Here is a 7,205-nt window from a genome sequence, read left to right as displayed (position 1 = left end):
CCTTCTATACCTATTTTATGAAGTGTTTTAATCATAAATGGATGTTGTATCTTGTCAAATGCTTTTTCTGCGTCAATTGATATAATGGTATGATTTTTGTCCTTTATTTTGTTTATCTGAGGTATCACATTGAAGGATTTGCGTATGTTGAACCATCCTTGTGCCCCTAGGATAAACCCAGGGTTTCGAGTTGGGCACTTGAAGGTTATTGGTAGGGAATATTCTCCCGGTAACCCTCCCCTGCATCCCTGGCCCAGGGACAGTGCAGGAGGCCGATCTTCTCCAGGGGAGGTTGTGGGACTCCCTAGGGAGCTGCTCCTGCAGCTGGGACCCCACAGGCAGCATTAGCTCCGGGAGCCTCATGGGAGGCTGCCACCCCAGCCCCGTCCTAGCCCTCCTTCCTCAGGTGCCCTGACACAGCCTTTCAATCTCCCTGCACCCCTGTCCCTGCCATGGGCATCTAGCCAACCTGAGCTTCCAGCCAGCCTGTGTGGGCCCGGGAAGGAAGGGGTGCTTTGGGCCCTTCCCTCCCCAGGGCACAGAGGGCCAGTCCTGGCACTGAGCCCTCAGGGTGGCACAGCCACCTGGTGGGCACTGCCAGCCTGGGAGGCCCCTGAAGAAGGAGATTTCTCTCTCTGAGGTTCTGATTTCATTCTCTGTGGCTCTATACACAGAAAAGAGACTGCTGGCGCATAAGGATTTTCTATTTGTAGTTTGTTGAGGAACCTTCATACTGTTTCCCAGAATGGCTGTACCAATTTCCTCCGTTTCATACAGCCGTTGGCCATTTTTATGTCTTCTTCAGAAAAATGTCTATTCAGATCCTTTGTCAATGTTTTAATCAGGTTGTTTGTTTCTTTGTTATTGAGCTGTTTTATTGGATATCTACCCCTTATCAGACATGTAGTTGGCATGTATCTGCTCCCAATCCACAGGCTGCTGTTCTATTTGGTTGTTTCCTTTGCTGCACTGAAGCTTTTTAGTTGGTGGAATCCCACTTGTTTACTCTTGATTTTATCGTCTGAGCTTCCATACACTGTGTGGGGAGCCATGGTTACAGGAAACTCTGAGCTGTACAGAATGGCTCGGTTTATGCTACCTGTTTCCTCCCCCTGAGGCAATTGTCTCTGCCTGCACCTGAGGGGAGCTTGAGCTTGTAAGCTGCTGAGGAATTTGGTGGGAGCGGCCAGTTCCCAGACACAGAAGGCTGATGCCTATCAGGGCAATTGATAAGATAATTACTTGTGAGTTTCGGTGAATTTTGTATCCTCTATGTGAAAGCTAAAAAATTTACATTTGTTATGTTAATACATACTTGCACGTGCTCAAACTGCTTATATGGGTGCAGTAAAATAAACTTAGTGTCTTCAGGATCACTGAAGTCCCGCGATCGCCATCATATGTGAGAGTGTCTTTTATTCATTCCCACTCCCCCATTCGGGAACCCATCGACTCGTGACGGCTGGCCCGTCACACACTGAAAGAAAAAAATCCCTTCATGATCTCCTTCATATGTGGAATCTAAAAGGACAAACACAGGAGCAGAGAGCAGAATGGTGGTTACCAGGGAATTTGCGGAGGTGGGGGAGGGGGAGATGTCGGTCAGAAGGGACAAAGTTGCAGTTTGCGGGATAAATAAGTCTAGAGAGCAAACATACAGCATTATGACTCTAGTTAATAATACCGCATTGAATACGGGAAATTTGTTCAGAGAGTAGATGTCAGATGCTCGCATCACAAAAACACTGGGAACTATGAGGAGACGTGTTAACTAGCTCGACTGTGCTCATCATTTCATCACGTATGTGTATATCAGCACATTATGCTGTACAGCTCAGACATTTAGATTTTTATTTAAAAATAAAATGAAATTGGTTGCAGTTCTATATATGAACAATGAACCGTGCAAAAAGGAAATGAAGAAAACAACCTCATGTACAATATCATCAAAACCAGTAAGACACGGCTTCTGCAGAGGACAAGGCTCGCTCTCTCATTCTGCGGGTCCGACTTCTACCAAAACGAGTGGCCTGGATGAGGGCAACAACCTTCCTGTCTCTACAACCTGTGGCCTTGTTACTCCTGACCGTGCTCCAGGACATCAGGACCTGAACCAGGGCCAGAGCAAGAAAACTGAGGAGACACATGTGATGGCAGTTTGGAAACTGCCTTGGAGGGAGGCCCATCTCGGGCCCACTGGGGCTGTGGCCCTGTGCTCTGCATTCAAGTTGCTGGGAGTTGCAGCTGTGCGATGACTAAAATGGGCCAGAAAGAGGCTACGGAGGGCCTGGAAGCAGCCTCTGCCTCTGCCTCAGTGGCAGCAGACAATAGACAGGAGAATGGCTGTCAGCGTAGAGAACTGAGCGGTCCTGCTGGGGAGAAATTTCTAGAAGCCTGTGGCGCAGGGGAGTTGGGGTCTCAAATGATGTCTGGGGCAAAGGCCAAGGAAGTGATGACAAAAAAGTGTGCCATCTCAGCGACACCAGAAAAGGAGGGAGTAGCAGAGGAGGTGGTGGAGGAAAAGAAGGTAACACAGCAGGAGAAAAAGGTGGTAGGAGTGACACAGGAGACAGGTGCCAGGGGTCCGAAGATCAATAACTGCATGGACTCACTAGAGGCCATTGATCAGGAGCTGTCAAACATAAGTGCCCAGGTAGACAGGGCCTTCCTTCAGCTGGAGCGCAATTTGGCTGGATGCAAAGGCTCCATATGCAGTGTGGAAGTATCCAGAATATCTCAGGTTTTTGGGTCACTGCTTTTCGGAACCATCCCTAGCTGTCACCTATGACCAGTGGCCAAGATGAAGACATGATGAGGCACATCATCAATTTGGAAGTTGAGGAGCTTAAACACCCTAGAATAGGCTGCAAATTCAGGCTCATCTTTCAAAGCAACCTCTACTTCTGAAACGAGGGGCTCATCAAGGAGTATGAGCGCAGATCCTCTGGCTGGATGGTGTCCCGTTCCATTCCAATCCGCTGGCGCCAGGGCCAACACCCCAGTCCCATAGCCACAGGAAACAGGAAGGGAACACCATCCCCAGTTCCTTCAACTGGTTCTTAGACCATAGTCTCCTAGAATTCAGCAGGATTGCTGAGATTATGAAAGCAGAACTGTGGCTCAATCCCCTACAGTATTACCTGATGGATGAAGGACCCCACAGAGGAATTTGAGATCCAGCAAGGCAACCAGTGGAGAGCCCCAGGTCCTTCAGGCTGCAGTCTGGCTAACTCCTGACCTGTGAGAAGCTCCTGCACAAGTTTCCTTACCACCTTCTCTTGGATTCTACGCTTAGACAACAGCATGCAATCCTCCATCTGCTTTCTCTTCACACGGGATTATTTTTTAATTTGGTTCTTCTAAGTCTTCAACCAGTTGCAAGATTGTTGCTTACATGCCTATGCTCTTCTTCCTCTGGGCCTCGGTGCTGTTCTGCAAAGTGTTACGTGTTCCAAGTGCATGGCTGTCCACTGCTTCAATGCCAAGCACATGATGCCATAGATATGCACTGACCCCTGTACTCTATGGTGAGCTGTCTGAGTGTCACTGCTGTAAGATGAAGCTGAAATAGATGATACCAGCCATGATCCCAAACTGGACATTCCAGGCTACCACTAACTGGTTCCCAGCTGCTTTCCTGGGCCTGTACCATCCAGCCTGCTGGTTACTTGGCAGAATAATCAGGTGGCTGATGGGTGGCTACTAGGCATGAATGAGGTAACAGATGACATGTGTTCTGTGTTATCATGTTGATCTCCTTAATGCCCTTGGTCACTCTGCATTGTGACCAGTTACTGGTGAGTATGAAAGCCTGTGCTGTGGCCCACCCAAACCTATTCTCAGCCTTTTGGATGAGCTTTGCACAGTCACCATGGCCTGCCTCCTCAGGAACCATCCGTGGACTTAAGACCCCAGGCAGCATGCAGGAACCACTCCCTTCCCAAATGGTTACCCATAAACCCAATCGGTTTTTGGGAAGGTTGGGCAGTCATATGTGACAGTGTCCAAAGCAAGGTTGGAATGGGGTCCCTCCCAACAGTTAGCCTTTCTGAGTCCTAGACAATACACCCCCCGGGGGCACCGAGGAAGATGCATTTCTGGTCTGTCTCTCTCCCTCCTCCTCCTTCCTTTGTCTCCTTGCCCCCCTTTCCCTTCCCTCCTCCCCCCTCTGCTCCCTTCCTCTCTCAAGCAGTTATTGCTCAGAAACAAACACAAGGTGAGACAGCAGTGCTGTCGGGGCTCTTACTTACGGAGGGTATAGTGGTGGTGATGACATCCGCACTCCTCTTCTCTCCTCTCTTTTTGAAGGCACCGCCATAAGCTCCCCGAGGGCTTAGTAGATCTAGATACAAAGCGGTGGGGAGGGTGCTCTAGGCTGGAGAAGCTGAAAGCCCAGACACAGAAATGGGCCTGCTGTGGAGCGGGTTTGGTAAGGCAGTCAGAGAAGACGATCCTTGCAGGGTCTGAGGTGGGAGGAGAGGCCTTGACGCTCTTGCCAGGAGAGGTGGGTGGGAGAATCGAAGTGGTTAATGTTTAAAGAGGATGCTTGGAAGAGAGTTTTCCTCCAATTTTTCCTATGTCCTTGAATTCACCAGTAGATTTTTATACACAAAAATGCAAGTCTAGATGTTTTCTCTCTATTATTCTAGGAATGACCTTATATGTGGAATATTAATGGTATATACTTCTTATTTCACTGTGAGTAAAATCAAATTCCTTCATTTTTGCTTGCTGGCAAAATTGACACTTACAGGCCTGGTTTTTGCTTGTAATTGAGAACGTTTGCAAAAATATCAAACTTGTTTCCTGTGCAGTGTGAAGACTTTGATAATATATCAGCTTGCTCTAATCTCTTCATATATAGTCTATTTTTAGAAATATAATTTGAATAATGTGATCTTTGAAGAGTCTGAAATTTTGCAAATTGTCGCTGTCTTATGAAAGTAATCTCAAGAAGAAAAACATAACTCTGTCTTACTTGATATTTCTTGCCCTAATAGTAATGTGGTACTTGATATTTTATGTTCCTAACCCGTGTAAATACTTGTAGAATTGCTCTGTCAAACTAAACAAGGATTGTTAGTACTTTTGTCTTCTATGTGCTAGAAGAAAAAATAAAATCTGTCCCTCTTCTGTATTTCTTGTTTTCACTAAAAAAGAAAAATTAATAAAGTTAAAAAAAACACCAGTAAAATACCTGGGAATAAATTTAACCAAGGAGGTGAAAGACTTGTACACTGAAAACTATGAAACATTATGAATAAAATTAAGAGACAAACAGAAAATCATCTCATGCTCTCATGCTGGAAAACTTAATGTCCATACTATCCACAGAGATCTAGAAACTCATGCTACTCCCATCGAAATCACATTTGTTTTTACAAAAATAGGAAAAGAAATAACATTCATATGGAACCACAAAAGACCCAGAATAGCCAAAATGGTCTTGAGAAAGAAGAACCAAGCTGGAGGGGTCACATCGCCTGATTTCAAAATATATTAGAGACAGAGTCATTAAAATGGTATTGCTACTGGAATAAAGACAGACAGATAAGAGAGCACACAGAAGAGAGAGCACAGAAATAGACCCCCAAAAATACGGTCAGTTAATCTTTGACAAGGGTATCCAAAGCACACACTGGGTCTATTAGCACACACAGAGACAGTTCTTCAACAAATGGTGTTGGGAAAACTGAAGATCCCCAGGCAAAAAAATGTAACACTGGACCTCTACCTTACTCCGCCCCCCCAAAATCAACTCAAAATGGATTAGAGACATCAATGGAAGACCTGAAACTGTAAGACTCCTACAATAAACAAAGGGAAAACCTTCATAACTTTGGTCTTGGCAATTATTTCTTGGTTATGGTACTAAAAGCACAGGTAACAAAACCAAAAATCAAATAGTAGCACTATCAAACTAAAAAACTTCTGCACAGTAAAGAAAACAACAGAATGAAAAATCAACCGTTGGATTGGGAGAAAGTACTTGTAAACCATATACCTGATAAATAAAATTAATTTCCAATATATACAAGGAACTCTTACAACTCAATAGCAAAAAAAAAAGCAAATCCAGATTTTAAAATGGACAAAGGACTTGAACATTTCTCCAAAGAAGACATACAAATGGACAACAGGTATATGAAAAGATGCCCCCACATCATGAATCATTAGGGAAATGCAAATCAAAACTGCAATGAGATAATACCTCAGTCCCACTGGCAATGACTATCACAAAATAAAGATGATAAGAACTGGCAAAGTTGTAGAGAAATTGGTAGGAGTGTAGTGTTGGCACCACAGCTGTGAAAAACAGTACGGAGATTCCTCAGATGGAACTGCCATGTGATCCAGTAATCCCACTTCTGGGCAGATCCAGGACTGAAGTGAAGACCTTATGAGATGTCTGCACCACCATGTGGCAGCTCTGTTCCCAACAGCCATGGATGGAAATACCCAAGTGTCGGGGACACTGATGGGAAGAGACGAAGGAGCCATGACGACTGAATGGTATATGGTATTCAGGGACAGACGAACAGATGAAGAAAATATGGGGTATACATACAGTACACACATACAAAACATACATTATGTGTGCATATATATATATATATTACACAATAGACCACTTGGGAATTTCTGTGCCCACATTTCACCTGGAGGAGGAGGAGGTCCAGAGGGAAAGGCAGGCAGCAGTGTGGGGGAGGCAGCATTTTTCAAGACGAAGGGGAGAGATCTGAGCCATGGAGTTTTGATAAAATAGGAAGTGTCCCTTTCTTTCTTGAGCTGAAGACAGGGGATCGGGAAGATGGGACAAGCCCACAAAGCCCCTATGGGGAGGATTCGACCATCGGTTTCCATGCAGGTGTGCCTGATTCAATCACTTGGCCTTGTTGGGTGTCTCTGTGGGGACTACAGGGTGGGCTGGTCAAGGGCGGTGATATGCCTCCCATTCATGTTGGGGGAGGGGTCTCTACCTGGGTAGAGCCCCAGGTGTCTGGGAGTAGTGTGGGCAGAAACAGCTGCCAGGGGTGACTTAGGAGTGTCCGGGAGACAAACCCACCTGACAAAAAATATCCCAGAGCTGGTATTCCAAAGAGTGCAAGACAATTTTCTTAGGTGGACCCCTCAGAAAATGTCATGACTCGCAGAGCAAGCGTCATTGCTTCTCAGCTCTCCTTTCATCCTTCTCGTTGCCTGGA

General features: G+C 45.7%; 1 pseudogene; it reads left to right on the top strand.

Annotated features, from left to right (window-relative positions):
• Positions 1-1,085: 1,085 nt before the first annotated feature.
• Positions 1,086-5,841, top strand: LOC148756644 (testis-specific Y-encoded-like protein 4; annotated as a pseudogene).
• The last annotated feature ends 1,364 nt before the right edge of the window (positions 5,842-7,205 follow it).

Source organism: Rhinolophus sinicus, chromosome 11 (assembly GCF_057876585.1).
Source record: "Rhinolophus sinicus isolate RSI-liver-muscle chromosome 11, RSI-T2T, whole genome shotgun sequence".
In the NCBI taxonomy this organism is placed as follows: domain Eukaryota; kingdom Metazoa; phylum Chordata; class Mammalia; order Chiroptera; family Rhinolophidae; genus Rhinolophus; species Rhinolophus sinicus.
Note: the sequence above shows the minus strand (reverse complement) of the source record. Positions and strands in the feature narration are given on the sequence as shown.